This window comes from Podarcis pityusensis, assembly GCF_964106645.2.
Source record: "Podarcis pityusensis genome assembly, chromosome: 4".
Taxonomy (NCBI): domain Eukaryota; kingdom Metazoa; phylum Chordata; class Lepidosauria; order Squamata; family Lacertidae; genus Podarcis; species Podarcis pityusensis.
The window spans coordinates 43,911,013-43,931,271 of record NC_138027.1 but is presented as its reverse complement, the minus strand read 5'-3'; the positions used below and the strand labels follow the sequence as shown (position 1 = coordinate 43,931,271).

Sequence of the window (20,259 nt, the reverse complement as noted above, 5' to 3'; positions counted from 1 at the left end):
AAGAAAGGTTTGGGCACACTTGGACAGATGGTGTGGTCAGGGAAGGAGAGTTGTATATGCTCTGGTGAGCATCCCCTGGGTAAAGTGATGCCTTCCCATTGTACATTTTTCTCCCAGCTGGCTTGAGAGGGAAAGGGAGGGGAGCATGACTTGGGCCTGGTAGGCTTCTTTCCTGTGAATGCTGGAGAGTGGGAATGAGATGGAGCAGCCAGTAGGCACTCAATGTGCAATTAAATTGGGCCATCAATGAAAGGCATACATCATTTAACCTTACCTGATGGTTAACTGGAACCAGTTTGTGGTTACCGTGGAACCAGTGTGGTGTCACCCAAGGGAGAAAACATGGGGCTTCCTCAGTGTTTCACCCTGTTAATTATGACCACAGATAAATACGGTAGATTATTGTCCAGCCCACTGCAGATCCTTGACTCAATAGTAATAAATGTGACCTTCTGATCTCAACTGTTGCCTGAACTCCCTAGCCACCCAATCATCAAATGTTTCTACACCCAAATGAATGTCTGTTGATAACTCTTATCTTTACTTTTGAAAAAGATATGACCACTGTCCTACATCCACATCCAGTGCGGTATTCAAAGTGGAGGCTGGCTTACGAAAATATTACTGATTTCTAAAAATAAATAAATAACTGTAATACACACCAGCAGAAAAAGCTAAAGTAGAAAGCTATTTAGTCACTAGCTGGTATAAGGGAGTAGGAGAGTGATAGCTCTTGCCTTAATAGGAAAACTGTATTTTTGTGTTTCTGAACATCTTCAGTGAAACACATTAGTCATTTCACTATTTTATAAGGATATTTTTATGATTTTATTAACTTCATTTTCCCCCAGCACCATTTTAGAATTTGCCTCTTTTCCCCTTCTACTTCTACACTTCTTTTTCCTTCTTTTATTTCTACTACTATTCGCTTGGTCCAAGGTGAACAGCCATGTTTCTTTCAACTCTTCTCTTACCATCTTGTTGCTGTCAGGATGAATATTGATGCACAGGCTTCTATCCCTGACTGAGAAGCTGCCTTGATGGGAGGCTTTGGGAAGATGCGGTTAGCACTTTTGGATATGTAGTCACCATAGCAAGTAAGGATGATAGCATTGATGTGGAAATTGGTGTCATTTACTTTTTTAAAAAAAGGGAAAAAAGCATAGTCAAGAAGAAAATTATCTCTACTGGAAGGAGGTGTAAGTTATCTTCTCTTCTCCACAGGGATATGTATTTGGGCAATTTCCTTTCCCACCTGAAAACTGCAGTAAGGGGATTGGGTAAACTAAAACTCTCCATTTATTTTAGCCAATAGAATGCCACAGGAGAGTGGAGGCTAACAAGTGGTCATCTCTGAACTGGATTCATTCAGATTATGCTTTACAAATCTTGGTCCTCCATGACTCCCACTTATTGTGGACTTCTGTAAAGATCTCAGATTCTGTCCAGTTGTGTAGCAATGGCCAACCAGTTTCCATTGTATATAGTTGCTCACTCTCAGTTGAGCAAGAAGAGGTAACATTCTTTTTTCTTTTCTTTCTGTTGTGGAACATGCAGTTGAGATGAGCTGCTTTTTAGAACCTTCTTGTACATTGTGGGTAGAACAATGGATAATAATGTCTTCCAACATAATTTTCTCTTATTTTATGCAGGATGCTAGTGAAGAAAAAAGAGGTGGAAGAGAAGACAAAAGAGGCAGAGAAGAAGGGGTTACTACTGAATTCTAATTCTACTATGGACTTAGCCAGGGGTCAGCAAACTTTTTCAGCAGGGGGCCGGTCCACTGTCCCACAGACCTTGTGGGGGGCCGGACTATATTTTGAAGGGGAAAAAATGAACGAATTCCTATGCCCCGCAAATAACCCAGAGATGCATTTTAAAGAAAAGGACACATTCTACTCATGTAAAAACACGCTGATTCCTGGACCGTCAGCGGGCTGGATTTAGAAGGCGATTGGACTGGATCCAGCCCCCGGGCCTTAGTTTGCTTACTCATGGACTTAGCAGTATAAGGTTTTTTTCCTTGCCAGCCAGCACAATACATGGCAGGTCTCCAATACATTTCTTTCTTGGGGGTGGTGGGGGGGGGTTGCAAGAAGACATAACAGTTTGTCCTGTTTGTACTGAATGTTGCTTCCAATCTTTCTGCATCTAGTTAATCATGGCCTTTATTTACACGAAACCTAGAAGTGTACAGTAATCAGCTGAGCAGCTTTTGCATTTTTGCAGATCAAAACATATCTCTGTTTCACTTTCTTTTAATAAAATTTTATGACTTTTAAATGCATAAAAAGTAGCATATTGTGCAAACTGTAATCAAAACGCTGAAGTAGCCCCAGCAGTATTACCATCTGTGACACTTAGCCATTTCCACAATACATCTTAATTGAAATGTACAAAATCTGTTAGTAAAGTTTTAAAGATGCACATGCAAGTATTTAAAATGCAGCCTTTAGCCTACCCCTTGCTCATATAATTTTAAATAATGCAGTCATGATTATGCAATATGAGAGAGAATGAGAGAAAGAAAGAGAAAGAGATAATGTTTCCCTTGCAGCTGAAAATCACATCCTGGGGTCAAGTTCCATGTAGGATAGATAATATAGCTGTGCACCAGTTATGTGTCTTGCCTAAACTGCAGTGTGTGCAAATTATGTACAGTCATATTATGGTTATGAAAAAGTTGAGGACCCTCCCCAACAGAATCAACACACTGATGCTCTTCAGAGGAATTTTTTTAAATGTCCAGGGCGTATGCTTATTAATGTGGAATGGTGGCACCTGAAAAGCCTTTTCCTGTGGTTAGAAACTCTTCCTACCTTGGATCTCAAAAGTCCTCCTTTGGTTGGGGTTCCTTAACCCTGTCAAAGCAGCAGATGTTGCCTGGACAAAAAAACAAAACAAAACCCTACACAACTGCAATCTCAATATTAGCAATGAGGAAAGGAAGATGGTTCAATCATCATATCCTAAGCTCTGCTGGCATCATATTTGAAGCACATTACTGAGGTTAGAGGACCATTCTTGCAGTTTTCCATCCATTTTTAATAAAATACTTTTCCTCCCAATTCAGAGCAATGCAAGGGTAACCAGAGAAAGCTTGGATCTAAACCTTTGCTTGGTTTAAAGCTTGTCAGCTGTCAGCTGACAGAGATGGCTTTGGAGCCTTTGGATCAAAGTTGTTTCCTGATCTTTCACTGGTATGACCCAAATGACCCTGACACCCCCTCTCCTTTTGCCCTTACCAACATCAGAGCTCCAATATCAACTGGGCCACAGCATTGAAAGTTCCCATTGCGGCAAGGAGGAGGAATCCAACACTGTATCTCCTTGTCTCACACTCTTCCTCTCTGATAACAATGCTCTCACTTTCTTACTCTCTATGTATGTATATCATTGGAAAAAGAAGAACCAATATATATTATAGTCCCTGGGATGCCCTCTGAAGGGCCATAGGATTGCCACCACAGATTATAAAAGCAGTGTAGGCCTCTGTGTATGAGGATGCTTGTTTTGTATTCTGAGTCATATTAGACCTTCTGAGGAAAATAACATTTGATTTGTATTGCATATCCAGGAATCATCAGCTAGGAAAATATGCATTCCAAACCAGGTAAATGAAAATTCTTGCAACATCACTAGAAATGAGAGCAAAGTGCCGAGAAAGTGAGAGAAAACCATCTGCATCTTTTTGCATGTCTCCATTTGTAAGATATATTCTCAGATTACTGATGGGAAGAAACGTGCATAGATATTTGTGTATTTAGGGTCTTAGCTTACTAAATGGAAAAGGACAAAATCAATACTCAAGAAATTGCATTTTCCAGCTTCAAAGTGCTGCAAACAATGAAGAGAAAATAAATGTGTAACAATGGTCAAAATAAAAAGCAATTGATGATGCCTTCTTGAGATGCATGTTGCAGAACATTGATGATTTATAAAACAATGATGTGACTGAGGCAGGAGGGTGAATAGTAGTTAGAGGTTAATTCTCAAGAACAGCAGGAAGATAGAAGCTCTTTTCACATATAATTTTAATCCTATGCAAAAATATATTGAGATGAGCAAAATAGTTCCTGCACACCTGCAACTTACGCTTATATATTGTGCCCACATCCCACTTATTAATACATGAGACTGTGAAAAGGTTGAAAAATAGGTCACAGCTTTTGCAATGTGTCTATCTGATATGCAACATTATGGGGAACCTTATGTTGTTGGACTCCAACTCCCATCAGCATGGTCCATGGTCAGGGATGATGGGAGCTATAGTTCAAAAACATATTGGGGCCTCAAGTTCCCCATCCCAGGACTGGTTATAGTCATCCCTCCCAAACCACACTGAGGACCAGTCTTCTTGCATGGGCAACATAACCCTGACTCCCTGATGTTGCTGTTTGCTTTTCACTGCCCACATGCCTGAATGATGTACAGATGAGGCCCTCTCATTATTGTCATATTGAGGCTTATCAGCTTAAGCCTGACAATGCTGACACGTTGCATTGCCAAAGCCCTGCCAGATCCTCACCCCCTCACCAAACCTCCTCATCCACCTTTTACACCTCACCAAATCCACCCCCTTCCCTTAACATTGTCACCCAAACTACACACTTCCCCCTTACAGCTCACCTAAATTGCATCCAGGTTAGTTGCAGAGGAACAACTCAGACAGGGAAGGACAGCTATCCAGCAGCAGTCCTGCTCTTCTGGTTCTTCCCTTCTCCTGACACTGCTGAGGCTGAAATGGAAGCATCAGTGTGCTGTGGCAATGGCAGCAGAGCAGGGATGATGAGAGTTGGGCTTCAACAACATCAGGAGAGTCACCATCTCTTCATCTCTGATGTATTCATTGTATGTGTTTGGAAGAATGAAAATTCCCCCCACTCTCTCCCCAGAAGCAGTAATGACTTAATAGTTATGAAGACTGTGATGGGTAAAATATTTTTATGTTTAAGAACAGTTATGATTTTCAGAAATAAGCATAGGAGTTGATGAGAACTGTTTCCACAATCTAGCCAAATCTATGCAATAAAGTCCCTTCACTTTCAGCGGAAGATTTAAGCATATGCCTGCATATGCCTCATTAAGGTTAGAGTTAAAATGTTATCTTTTACTGGATCTTGCCCTGTATTCCCTCCCCACACCTGCCCTATTCAATCTAGTTTGCCTTTTGCAATTTTCAATATGTACTATTGTTCCATGTTCTTGAAACAAATAAGTCACATTTATGATGCTGTTGAACATCTATAAGTTCTGACTTACAGTATTGTAAGCATAAAAGTAATTTGATGTGTTTGTTTTACAAATGGCATGCATTTTCATAATGACAAAAGGTTGCATTTGTTTTACAAATCCATCTAGTCTGCCATCTGCAGTTGCTACATGTTCAGGCTGTAATAACTGATATCACCTGATATTTAACAGAAATATTTAGACACTGATCAGCAAACAAATATATATGAGAACAGAAGGGAAAGATCATTGAAGACACAAAGATTTTGCTGAAATTTGGGAAACAGTTTTTGTTTGAACTCCTTGGTCTTTGATTTCTTTTCTTCCTGGCTTCTTATACACAACATTGTTCAGTTTCATCCTGAGATGATAAGGAAGGCCTGCTGATGGCAATTTTGCAGTTGAATTTTAGCAGGAGAAACAAAAGTATACCTCGCTGAATAATATGCTAACTAAAAACCTGTGATTCAACACAGCCTAATCTCCTGTGCCACTAGACTGAGGCTGTGGCTCATAGGATTTTGCATACTGTGGCCTAAATGTACGATAACCTCACTGGCTATGGGATGGCACATGAGGGGCAATCCTATGCAGCTGGCATATGCCTTGCTCTAACCCCCACTGCTAGGACCACTCAGTTTTGTTTCAGCCTGAGCCACAAACAATTGTTTTCACTTGGTAAGTCAATAGAGCTCAGGAGTTGACCTGAGAGGCTATTGAGTCTGGTAAATGGAAAGAATAAGTGGGTAGTGGAGCTACATCCTGGTTTCAGATGCATTGGCCTGAGCTTCTAAGAAAAGGGGAAACAGATGTGGAGGTTTTTAGCTGTTCTCATTTTATCTGTAAGCCTCTTTGAGTCCCTGTCAAGTGAAAGGTGAGATATAAATAAAATAAAATAAAATAAAATATAAATATGCCTGAATAGTTAGGAGATTGAAGTTAGCACTCTGAAACAAAAACTCATTCTTTCTGTCACCAGTCACCTGCAGCTTATCAAGAGAAATAGATTTTTTTGTGGAAAATCAACCAGCATCTACAAAATTTTAATTTCTCCTTTGTATTTCAAGAACACTGTAAAAACAAATACTGCAAACAGAATGTGTTGTTTTCTTCCAGTGAATATTAGTATCCAGGAGCACTGGAATGTTAATGATTACATGGAAGATTTATTTCTCTCAAGAGCTCTCTTTGGCTTCTGTTTACACCCCATCCTCCTCCCATATCTCCACCTCCCCACACCTTCCACTGAGATCCCTTTTTGCATCTCTTGATCTTATGTGGATATCAATAGGTGTCTGAACAGCAGAGGGATATACTGGCAGCCAAATTGTCTGGGCAGGCACAAGTTCCTTTGTAGATAGGACAAATAATTTATAGTTACAATATCATTTATGGATCGGTTTAAACAGGTCATTAATAATACAGGTGTGTTATCACATTAAGTCAAACCCAAACCAAAACATCTTTACTCAGAAAAGGTTCCCATGAGTGCAATGCAATATGAGTGATGTCTTTCACTGGCTCACAATAATAAATGGCCAAACTATGCATGTGTTTTAGAAACCACAAATTGGCAAGTCTGACAAAAAAAAGTCGATTGACCTGTTGCTAAACACTTTAGTTCTGAGACCCACAAGCCATCAGACTTATCAGAGGATAGCAGTAACATTGAGTAGCTTTGGCAAATGAAGAACTTCCGAGCATCCAAACCTCAAAGCTCTGTAACTGCCACCTTGGAAACAACATAATTTCATCTTTATTAGAGCAACTGATAAGTTAGTGTTCAACTGAATCCTTGAAAGGGGCTAAGAGAAAGCCTGTGTGAACTGTTGTATGATCCTTTTATATCTGTCTACTAACACACACACACACACACACACACACACACACACACCTTACAATCAAAACCCCAAAGAAGCCCATATGTCTCTTGGCAGGCTTGTGAAGACAATTGATAAACAACACTGACACACAGCACATATAAAATAAATCTTAAAACATACTGCTTGCAATTACCAACACTTCCGTTACAAGATTTGCATAGTGCGGTGTAAAAGAAATTGTACAGCAAGCCCTTTGCTCTTTCAGTGGGAAATTTCAGCTCTGTTGTCTTATAGTTGTTACATTTACAAATGAGATACAACCTCTGCGTCTCCAATGGTAGATATTATTTGTCATGCTGTGAGAAATAGTTTTGGGTTGTTGTCACCTAGTGTGGTGACAAATAGGTTCCTAAAATCTTTCTGAGACTGCTGCATTAGAGAGAAGTCACAATGAAATTTCTACAGACAAGAAAAATCCATATGTTTGTCCTAGTTAGAGGCACCAGATACGTACAATTTCAAACAAAATAATTGCAAGGTTCAGTTGTGCCCTCTACAAGATCCGGGGGGGGGGGGGGAATCTACACAACTCTTTTTATGATGCTCCCTTAACTTACGGTAATTTTAACTAAATTTCTTATATAAGGTCATATTTGTTTTCTCTTCCCCTCTCTCTCTCTGTGTACCCATATACAAACATATATACATGCATAATTTTATCTGCATGACACATTTTCATAGTTCAAACCATGCTCAGGGCAGCTTACAACATGAAATAATGCATAATTGCAACTTACCAAAAGTAGTCATAAACACTAAATAAAACATGAAAAATTACACAACCAAACAGAACCATTTCCACATAGATCATAATAAGATCCAAAATAATAATAATAAAAATTAATAACAACAGCCCCGCCCCCTGACAACCCCCCCTATACAATACTCAAGCCCAAGAGACCGTTCAGCAGCCTCAGCTTTTGTAGCTGAAGTCAGTCAGGGTCTTGCCCTCTCAGGCTGGGTGAAATAAGGCCTGCAGAGCAGGTCTTCCAGGACTCCCAGACAATATTATTAGAGACCTAGCTTCTTTATTAGTGTTTATTTTATTGCATTGTAAGTATAGAACGGCAGGCATTACAAACAATAAAATGAAGAGAGGAACAAACAAAGACAGGGTTTGTGAAGTTCTGTGGCAAGCACACCAACTGGGGAAGAGTGGGGAATTACATCACAGTAACAAAATTTTCTTTCTGACTACTGTAACTGTTCAATTCTGGTCAGGGTTGTTTCATAACTGCACAGTTAATTTTTTGGAGTGATAGTCGGTCTGTGGTACCAGAGAGCAATACCCAGACTTCCCTGGACTTTCCATGTGATGTGACTTGCTCATGCTTCCATAATGCAGTTCCAGAAGGAATATATTTCATTTGTGGCTCTAAATGAGTCATGACTACGAAATGGTATTGCTGATGCCTTGGCCTTGCTTTCAGATGCAGGGATTTCGAGACTTGGCTTCTAGGTGAGTACCAGAGGCCGATAGGATGCTAGCTATGCTGGGGAATAGAAGTTCAGCAGACCATCAGGGCAGCCTTGACTTCCAATGTCAGAGCTGCTTACTCAAGGTAAGAGAATTCACAGAGAGTTCAGCAATTTCAAAGAAGAGGCTGCCTATCTGGAAATGATGCGGATTGAACCTGAGACCTTGTAGTATGGCTCATTAAATACCCCATTCATATGAATACTTTTACCCCAAGTAATCTGGGAGCAATTCAACAATGAGAGGGTTGTTGTTTTTTAAAAAAAATGTCTTTTTGCCAGGGTATTGCACATGTGTGTTTGTTTGGATTTATAGTTACTGTTGTGGTACTTAAAGCGCAAACACTGAGAACCCAGTGAATGGCCTCCTAGAGTTGTTTGGGTCAAGTAATAAATATAAGGCCAAGGGTAGACAACTATTCCTGTAATTTATGCAGAAACTGGATCAATTAAAATAAATTGCCATCTCATTAAGGTCTCAACATTGCCACTTCTCAAAAATAGTGTATTATTATACCCACAGTTTGACTTTTATGCTTGATTTGTGCAATATCTTTAGGTATGAAATTAAGAGGTAAAATAATATTGAAAATGAATTTGGCACACAGAACAGATATTACAAGTGAACAAGTGAACAAGCTGGGAAAATATTTTTGTCATTATCTGTCATTTTATCAACAACAATCTCCTTTGTTGTTCTGGAGAGATTAATTACTACGTTTCTTTTTGAAATCCATAGTGGTAGAGTTGAAATTGACATGTGAAATAATCTGCTGAAACACAAATTTCAAGGACTGCTTTCTGGTTTTCTGTTCTGCAGATGCATTTACAAACACAAATTTCACTTCATGTCTCAAACAAAGTGAATTAAAGTTCTGGTTTTCTTTTGTAAACTTTTGCTGCATAGAAGTGGCACTGAATTCTGCCTGAAGTGAAGTTCAAGGGAAATCAGAATACTTCCTACCTAGGCAAAATTTCTGAGGATTTGTAATGGAAGCTAATACAGCTTTGATAGGTCTAGCAAAATTTTCCACGTGTCTGTCTTATTGCTATATTATCACTATATTGTTGCCTACTTCTTTCTTTAAAAAAAAAATTTTGCATTTTTATTACAAAAACACACACACACACATCCCACATCCCCTTTCCTCCACCCACCAATTATACAACTTTCATACCAATCACAACATACAACTAATACCTAGTGACTCCCCTTCCACCCTTTTCCTGGTTTCTTTACTTTTCTACTAATTCGTATATTCCAAATTTTTAATCTTCAAATGTCTTCCTATTTCTATTTCTTCAAATTTCTATTAGCTCCTATTCTGCTGGATTTTCTCAAGACACGCTAGGTTCATTACTTGTTTACACTGGTTCTTAACATATTCAATAAACTTTTTCCAATCGTCCCTATATTCTTTATCAACCTTTTTTCTTACACTATTTGTTTTACCTGACAATTCAGCATATTCAAGCATTTTAAACTGCCACTCTTCCTTAGTGGATACCATACTTGTTCTCCACCAATAAGATTCGATTCACAGTGGTGGCATATAATAATAAATTCTTTTGTTGTCACCATTCCCAAGAGTAATGTTTCAGGTTTTGGGGGAAAGTTTTTTGGGTTTTTTTTAAATATATTTTTAAATTCATTGTAAATTACTTCCCAGAATTCCCTGATTACCTTACAGGACCACCACATGTGGAAAAAAGATCCCTCTACTTCATTGGATTTTCAACATTTCTCTTTTTCTTTTTTCGCTAGTTTGGCAGGTGTTAAATACCATCTGTGGGTAATTTTCATCATATTTTCTTTTAATGCGTAACATCACCTAAAGCAAATTTTGAAGTGAATTTTTTTTTGGGGGGGGGGGGGCAAAAAAGAACATGGAAAGAAAACAAAGGGTGACTGTGGGAAATAATTTCTACCTCTTTTAGGAAAATAATAAAGCAACAGTATTGTTGTTATAATTATATCATCATTGTACACAAACAATGTACCGGTATACTCAAACAAATAATTATAGCTCAGTTTTAAACTGTTAAATATCATCATGAAAATATCTCCCATTTTTTCCCTTGCATTCCATACACATGGGAAGTATATATATTTATACCAGTTAGGATGTGGCTGCTCCCAGATGGCATTCCCCAAACTGCAATTCATATATTTTAATTGACATGCCCCAAATTACTATATGAAGAAGATCTGTAGCGCAGTGGTAGAGTCCCAGGTTCAGTGCCTGGCATTCTCCTGCATGAAACCCGGATCAGAAGGCAAACTAGTCAGCCCAGGGCAAACAGTTCACTGGGTCCACAGCTATTTCATCCATCATGCACACTGCCTCCTGCTTCTGAGGACCATACCTTATAACACCAGAATGACAGAATAAGTGTGCAGAAAGAAATGGTAGTCTGGGAATGCTACTAGTTGAAGGGATAAAGAAAATGTGATTAGCATTACTCATGGCAAACAAAGCTATTCTAAGTGTAGGCTGAATGGCCTGGCAGGCTGCAGTTTATCTTGGCCCTGGGTACGGGGCCAAGTGCCACCACTGGGCAGTTGATCCTGTGCCCAGAGGAATGCCCACGAGGCCCTGCTGCCATTGGCCAATTTTAGCATTCAGCCTACCATTCGCTGGTTCACAAGAGCGGCCTTGGGGTCGGCCCACAAAGGCACTTGCCCTAGAAGAGCAAAGGGACATATGGCTAAGATGGAGCCGGGAAGTTAACATGAGCACATGGTAACACTTGTATTGGCTTGAGAAGGAACAGGAAGTAAAGTCTTAAAGGATGTAATTTACCAACAAATAGTTACTAGAATAAAAGAAATCACTGAGCAGGAAGAACAGATTGCTTTTCTGTTTATCATCCCCCAAATGTTGCAGATGTTGTTGCTTCACTCCGAACAGTACCAGCCTAAGTTGGTATTGGGTGACCTCTGCCACAGAGGCTACTTGGGTTTCCAATGACAGAGATGGAGCAAAGAGCATCCACTAATGCACCAGCTCCTTCAGTACAACCCCCTGCCCAGGCACATTCCTGTATTCTCCAAGAAGATATTCATTTCTGCATATCCACTATTATTCATGGAATGTGGAAGTAGCCTTGACTTAACCTTTGTTTTTCAGCTTCTCCATTGGATAAACTTAAGTAATAAACACACAAATCCAAGCCTCTAATAAACATCCACACAAACCTTTGGGGTGTTGGATTTAGTTCCATTCATTTGGACTGATAACAATTATGGATTAACTTCTTTATTTATTTGGCTCTGCTCCTAAACACACACATTGTTAGTGCTATCATTCTGAGACTTACTCATGGATAAGCATGTTTAGCAGAAGGGATTGCGTTTTTAACAACAATTTTCCCTTGGTGCTTCTCTGGTGAATGTTTGTGTGTTGGTTCCCCCCACTCCCTTTTTTTTACCACTTGGTTTTTGCAAACATGAAGATGTATTGGGGACATCAGAAACTGAACAGCTCTACATTATTAGATTCAACACTATAGGGAAGGAAAAGTCCAAATAATGATTTTAGATACCTGACTATATTTATGAAGGTGCCGTGCTAGTCAGAAGCTGTTCGCCATAACTAGAAGGATTGTGTTGGCTGAGCCTTTGAAATGTGGTTCATGATATACTGCCAGCACACTCTTCTGTCAAAGAGCTATTTCATTAGTTTATGGATCCCCTTAAATGTTGTGTTGTTTGCAAACTCAACAACAACAGTGCATCTTTTGTTCCAAATTTAGTTTGGTTTCAATAATTTCTCTAGCCAGTCAATACAAATAACTTCCTTGACAGAGCTTATAGACTTTTCATAAGCACTGCATTCTCAAGCTTTATCTGTTTGCCTTTCATAAGATTACTTAGGTTAGCATATTTGCTTGAGAAAAATAAACTGAAGGAGACACTATGATAAAACTCTTCCTCAGAAAAGAAGAAGGGGAAAGACGATATAAAAAAGCACTTTGTCAGCTTGTCTCTCAAATCCATATCTCTGTGTGGAGGGGGATTACTATTTGTATTTTTAGGGGAAAGGTATTATAGGTTGGCCTTTGGGTAGTAGCACAGCAGAGGTGCCAGATGGATAGGTGGGGGGAAACCATTGCTGTGAAATACAACTAGGGCATTGTGTTGTGACACTGGTGGGTTCAAAACTGTGAACTCACAGACCTGTTTTCTGGCAAAATTCACTGAGAATAAAATTCCAAAACCAGGGCACCACTGCATGGAAGGCCCTGTTTCTTGTTTCCATCCTCTCGTGTCTAATGGTGCTTGAAACAAGAAAAGAGCCTCTCAGACAAATTTTAATGTACAAGTAGTTTAATGTTAAGAAGAGGTGATTCTAGCACTTGGGTCATAAGTCATTTAGGACTTTATAGGTCAATACCAACCTTTTGAATTGTGCTTTGAAATAGTACCAGAACATGATTGCACCTGAGGTGAAGTGGGCCAGTTGCCACTGCTCCCCGAGTGCCAACTTCCTCCAACACCACCTCTTATTTCCTCTCCACCTTCCTCTTTTTCTTTCTTTCTTTTTTGCTGCACATCAGGGTTGGCAGTGCAGGCCCCTCTAAGGCTCTCTGGGAACAAGTTGCCCACGTTTTACTCTGAGGAATGCCTTCCTTGGTGGAGGCATTGTGGGCGAGGTGGCACAGAGAGAGACCACCCCTCTTTGCAGAGGCAAATGCTATTTACAGTTTCATACTGGTAATGTGCAAAACTTTACATAAGTATTCTTCACCTCTCCACCATTACTAGAATGAAATGTTGGCCGCATTGCCACAGTGCCTCTACCCACGGAAGGGTTTTTCTTCAGATCAAAGCTACCTGGCTCTCCAGGTACCTGCATAGATATGCTGTTGGCAGGTTGTGTCAGGAGCAAAGTGTCAATGCCTAGGCAGATCCTCGGCAGATCTGCTGGGTCAGGGTGGTGAATGACTGGCCTGTGGTGGCAGTTGTGACAGTAGCCCATGAAACAGTGACAGGTAGCTCTTTAGATGGACAGAAGCAGAAGTGGACAGGCTGGGGACAGGAGGCAATGATTGTCTGAGACAAGGAGTTCCGTTTTGAGATGGCCTTGCTGGGAGCCAGCATAATTCCATTTGCTTTGTCCCAGTCTAGTTTTATCTAGTTGCTGAATTTTGAGCCACCTGCAGTGTCTTCAAAGGCATATAGCATGTTAACAGGAAACTCCAAACATTGTGCTGCAGTACCTTGTCTGTGCAAATATCTGCCAAGCGATAGGCTCTCTCACATGTGCATCAGCCTCAGATCTGTGTTCTGTTCAGGCAGAACTAATGCAGAAAGGAGCAAATTTCTGGCCACTGATATGTAGGGGGGCACATAATGTTTTATCCTAAGCACCTGCATTGGCTTTAAAACTTACTAAAGAGGTGGTAGCTCTATGTACAGCCTCAATCTGCCATTCAGACCTACTTGAGTCTCCCTCCCTCACACACTGTTCCCTAGAAACTGCTAGTGAATATGATCAAGTTTCCCATTAGAGTCTAATCTTTAGGATAGATCAGGTAAATGTCAGAATGTTATTCTTGTGCTTATGAATTATTCAAAAATATTTTAAAGTAAAGCTATTATTGGCACCACAGTGACCTGAAAGGAGTTTAATTTTCTGTAGTACTAGAAAAGAATTTGCTACTGTCTGGAAAAGGGGAAACATTTTAGGAAAGCTCTCAGTGTTTAAGGCCTAGGATACTTTGTATTTAGAACAAGGGTGGTGAACTCAGGAGGATGCTCTTTTCCCTCCTGTGTAATAATCTAAGGGGCACAAACCATCAGTGGACAAGACCAAATCCAAAAGCAGGTGAGTCCACATCTGTCCATCTACACCAGGCTTCCTCAACCTCAGCCCTCCAGATGTTTCTGGCCTACAACTCCCATGATCCCTAGCTAACAGGACCAGTAGTCAGGGATGATGGTACCTGTAGTCTCAAAACATCTGGAGGGTCAAGGTTGAGGAAGCCTGATCTACACACTGCACCCGGACTCACACTAAACCAGCCAGCCAGCCACATACTCCCCACCCTTCACTCTCATCCATATTCATGCTGGGGTAGCTCAGTTGGTAGAGCATGAGACTTTTAATCTCAGGGTCATAGGTTCAAGCCCAACCTTGGGCAAAAAAATCCTGCATTGCAGGGGGTTGGACTATATGACCCATGTGGTTGCTTCCAGCTTGTATTCATAGGCTTACTATCTCTAACAGTGGAGGCAGAACATGGCCATAAGGGCTAGCTGTCATGGATAACTTTGTCCTCCATGAACTTGTCAAATCCTCTTTTAAAGCCATACAAGTTGGTGACCATCACTACATCCTGAAACCCAACAGGCTCTTCCAAACCTTACAAACTAGTATCATATATATACAAATTAGTTGTATGGCAACTTCAAACTAACTAACTAACAAATAAATAAATAAATAAATAATTTTTTATTTATACCCCACCCTTCCCGGTTCAGAACACTAGGCCCAGGGCGGCTAACAACAAACTTAAAACACTTAACTGATGCGACAAAAACAGCATAAAATACAGTATAAAACGTGAATAACAATAAATTCAGAATTCAAAAATCAATTTAGGGGGGAAATCCATCCAATAAACATTAGATGATCACCAGGGCTAGCTGACTAAGTTAGTCCTATTTGAGCCAGCGAGGAGACCAGGGGAGAATTAGCTGTGGGATCCCAGAGCGGGTAATCTTCATAAAAAGGGGAGAGGGAGGGAAGGAAGAGGAATAAAAGATCAGGCTAAGTTCAAATTGAAAGCCAGGTGGAATAGCTCTGTCTTACAGGCCTTGCGGAAAGAAGTTAAATCCTGCAGGGCCCTGGTCTCATGGGACAGAGCATTCCACCAGGTCGGAGCCATCACTGAAAAGGCCCTGGCCCTGGTGGAGGATAGTCTGACTTCCTTAGGACCTCTAAACTAAACTCTAAACTGTAAACCAGACATAATATTAGTATTATGTGAATGACTGAGACTGCAATTCTCTGCACGCTTACCTGAAAGTGAGCTTCATTGACCACAGTGGAACCTAGTTCTAAGTAAGCATGCACAAGATTGTGCTGTCAAGTATGTTTCAAAACATATTTGTCACATGAGCATAAAGGGAAACAAGTAGCCTATAAAAAGGCTTCATCTTGATTAAGCTGTGCAATATTTTGCAAATTATCTCCCTTTTCTGTTGGCAAATTATCACCATGAAATGATATTCTTTACACATTTAATTTGAAGAATCAAATTTTATTTTATTTCACCCCTCAATTTGAATGATTTTGTGTACATATGTGTCAGCTTGCAAAAGAATGCTGAACTATCTTCTTCAGTTTATCAACTCTGTTATTTGCTATTATTGTGTGATACATTACATAATATGTTGTTCTCATTTTTTCAAATAGTCTAGAAAAGCAGTGAAAACACTTTCGGCAAGTGTGGTTATATATAACATATATTTATCAAACTTTCCTAAAAATTTTGAATGTAGTGGATGTGACTGAGAAATCATAACTTGTAACTTGTTTCCAATAGACGACAATAGGTCAGGGCATGTTATGGCCTGTTGCTCTCTCTATCATCTGGTAATTACCTACATTGTCTCTAGACATGGCAGAAAGTAAGAAAAATGCTAACTTTACAATTTTAGCCATAGCAATTTAGATAGATGATAGATAGATATATACATGATAACAGACACAAATGCAACTATAAAAAGAGGTTAGTAGCTGCAGCAGCAGCACAACTTATGCAGTTGATGCAAGATATGAGTTCATCTAGCCATGATGCAGATAGTTACATTTCTCTTTACAAATATATGCTCTTCTTTGTTCTTTGGAGAATGAAATATGGGATTTGCTCTCATAAGATGTAGTGATGGCCACCAACTTGGCTGACTTCAGAAGTGGATTAGGTAGGTTGGTGGCCATCACTACATCTTATGAGAGGTGAACCCTGTTGCCCTCAGGTCCAGTTTTTGGGCTTCCCATAAGAACACCCTGCTGAATCAGGCTAAATATCCATCTAGTTCAGTAACCTGTTCTCACAGTTGGCTAAACAGATGCACATGGGAGTCCACAAACAGACATCTGGTTGGCCACAGGATGTGAGACTAGATGGGCCTTTAGTTTCATCTAGAGCTGTGGTTCCCAATCATACACCCCACAGGGAGGCAATTTGATTTTTAAGGGGGGCAATTTGAGAATGAATTTTTAACAGTGAATGGTCTCTTAGGCTTCCTCCATGTGAACAGGAGTTCACTATGTCACGTGGGGGGTGGGGAATCAGGATTTTAGATATGCTTCTGTGGGGCATGGCCAAAAAGGGTTGGCAACCACTGATCTAGAGAGACTCTTCATATGTTCTTGTGTTGAAATTTAAAGTCCAGTTATGGTCATTAAAATGTCCTCCAGTTAATACAATCTTTCCCTGAAACTTCCAAACTATTTTTTAAAAAATATAAAGTGGCATTTAAATATTGTATATTGTCTCAATACTTATTTTCAAGGGTACTGTCTGGAAGGCATTATTTTGGCAGTCATTACTGCTCATTTGCAATGTGATTTTTTTTTAAAAAGGTATCTGTGCAATGGATATTAAAGAATGTATAACAGAGACATTTTCCTTTGTGAGAAGAATCATCATTAAAACACACACAAGTGCAAGCATCACTCAATTGGTGCCAACCCTGACAAATGTGAGGTCAGGCAAGAGACCCAATGGGAGGATCCTTACTGAATGGAGCTAGTGGAAGGCCCAGAAGGCTGAAGCTGGACCAACCTGGGAACCACTGGATCCTGGGCTGTTCTCATAGCTGTAATATGATAGCATTGAGTCAACTCCAATTGTCCTTTTCCCCCCTGCTTCCACTGTAGCCACTGTAATCAGCAGGTCTGCAAGTGCAGTGGTGGCCCCACAGCTCCACCAAGCCCTGCTTGGAGCACAGGTGAGGTAAGTTTGTGCTCTAATTTACCCAGCATTCATTATGCACTTGTCTTATCTTTCCTTAGCATGAAACCTGATTTTTGACTTATTCATATCTTAAAATTCCCAATTATTTCTTATTAAGCCTCTCCAGTTGCTTATGGTTTAGCTTTCCAAAAAATTAACATATATTCTGTTTCTTATTTTGTAGATGAATTAGAACCATTCTAAGTAGCTATTCCCAGCAATTCCAGAAAAGCTAATTGAACTGCTCTCCATAAGGACTGTAATGCAAGAGGGGGGGAGGGGAAGCAAACCTCTTATGCACCTTATTATGTTGCCACCCAGAATAGCTCCTTACAGTGCTCTAGATAAAACTTGAGAGGAATCTACTACATCCCAGGAATGCCCCAGTTTCCAAGAAGGCTGCTGTTGTGGGGGTTGGGGACAACATCCCACAATACTCAGAACTCCTTACATTACCAAAGCAAAATGATAAGAAGCCCCTCACCCCTGAAGAAAGGAAAAAAGAAGGAAGGGAGGGGGAGAGAGAGAGAGAGAGAGAGAGAGAGAGAGAGAGAGAAGGTAGTTAGGTGACCACCTTAACTCACACTTGCGTATGCTTGTGTGGCACTAATAACCAGCACAATAATAATAATAATAATAATAATAATAATAATAATAATAATAATAGAAATGTAGTCTGGATAGATGCAGGCTAACCAGGAGAAAGCTAGGAAGTAAAAATGATCCTTCTTGGTTTATGAAATAAAATGGGTTGCCAATATGAGCGTGAATCCACATCCCTCCCCCCCTTACAATCATTCATGTCTTATGAAGACATAATGAGTTGTTCATCTGCAGTTTCTGGCCCAATCCGCCATCCCTATAATTTTCCTTTTATAAACTACATAGGAATCTCAATGCCTGCCTCAGCAGAAGCTATTATTTATTGGCTGACTTCCAGCAGATGCCATAAATTGGCCTAAGTTCACAAGCCTCAGCGAAACTTTCAGTGAACTTGGCTGTGGAGGTTTTTTACCTTTGATACCGTTAAAAACCTGTACTTAAAGCTACTTCCCACCCCCCTCTCACATAAAGAAAGGAACCTATGAAAGCAGCCTGAAGCACAGCAATAACCATTTTCACAAGGTCGACTCTTTGGGCCCTAAAGGCACACTCAGAGAAGGAAAAATAGTTTTCAAACTATTGATCTTATTACAAAAAAAGGAGGAGAAAACATGATGGGATAGGTTTGTGCATTTCAAAAACAAGATATAAAGATGACCCAAACAGGAAATTATGTTTCCTCTGCTGGGGAAAACAGTGCAGATTTTTCCTATCCCCCAAATCAATCTCAAAAAATGGAAATTAAAATCAATAAAGGTAGCAGTTTAATTTTTTTATTATTAAAAAAAAGCTTTCTCTAAATACCTGTGGATATCAGTATGCCTGCATGATAAGTCAGCGCAGGTCAAAGCTGCGAAGTTTTAATTCACAGCACCATTGTGTCTGTCTGACCATCTGTTCCTTTAAAATGGCTGCATCAACAAAGGACTGTTATTTAATTTTCCACTTAAATTTTAAGTACAAATGAAAAGGCAGCCCTGTATGGCAGTAGCTGATTCCAGGCCTAAAAGCTAACAATGAGCTGCTCTTTTGCTTTCCCCAGATCTCACCATACAGAATTATGTGATGTTCCAGCATTCAGCACCATCGCCTTTGAAATTAGAGCATATAACTCTTTCAGCAGAAGAAAAAGGAATTTATTCACAGATTCCATTATTTTGCAACATATGACTCTTATTAATTAAGCATGATCCAATGATCTAAAGAGGTGCAACACAGTTTCCCGTCTGAGAAAGAAACTTATATATTAGCTGGAATTTTGAATTTACTGGTGGACCATGAATTTTTTTTTATTAGAAACTGTTCCTTTATTCAATAAGAGGCCTCTCTAAGAGGACTTTGTACAGTAAATATTTCAGTAGTCATTTTTTTCCTCTAGATTAAAAACCCAATGATTGTTTTATACCTTTTTTATACGAACAGGGGGCTGAGACTGTTTTTTTCTTTAAAAAATGTCACCTGGGATATACATGGACCATATTTGAGTCTTTGAAATTATTCACAAAAGTAATTTATTGCTTCCTTTCTAAAGGGATATAAGGAATATTCTGCTTTCTTTCTTGATTGCTTCCTTTCCTTTCCATTATTATTCCCCTGTTGTACAATTTCTTGTGCTACTATGAAATATAAATCTATTTTTATCACAGGAAAATATGCATAATGATATAAAACATATTTCAATTTATTTAGCCTTTTCTGGGATAAAGTCCAATTATGGTCTTTAAACTATCCTCTAGTTGGTATTATTCTTTCACAGAACTTCCAAGCTGTTTTATGATAAAGAGGCATTTAAATACTGCATCTTGTCTCAATGCATATTTTTAAGGTACTATCCAGAAGGCATTCTTTTGGCAATCATTACTGTTGTGTTAAATATGCGTTGAGACACAGGGTGATCACACACACACACACACACACACACACCCTATGCTGATCTTCGTACGCTGGATATTAAAGTGTGATTGTGACATTTTCCTTTGTTAAGAGAAACATCCTTTTTTAAAAAAGAACATAAGAGCAAGTTCTGATTAGCATTGTGCAAATTGTTTTCCTTCTTGATAGGAAACAGCTTTTTTTTAAAAAAAAAAAAATCAAT

At 39.5% G+C, this 20,259-nt stretch overlaps 1 long non-coding RNA gene across 1 annotated transcript in view; it reads right to left on the bottom strand.

The window, feature by feature from the left end:
* Positions 1-1,276: 1,276 nt before the first annotated feature.
* Positions 1,277-20,259, bottom strand: part of LOC308474959 — a 46,131-nt gene continuing 27,148 nt past the window's right edge. Inside the window, exons 3-5 of the long non-coding RNA XR_013985058.1 lie at positions 4,630-4,738; positions 2,820-2,883; positions 1,277-1,656 (exon numbers count right to left, since the gene is read on the bottom strand). This is a non-coding gene — a long non-coding RNA (uncharacterized lncRNA). The remainder of the gene's footprint in view (positions 1,657-2,819; positions 2,884-4,629; positions 4,739-20,259) is intronic.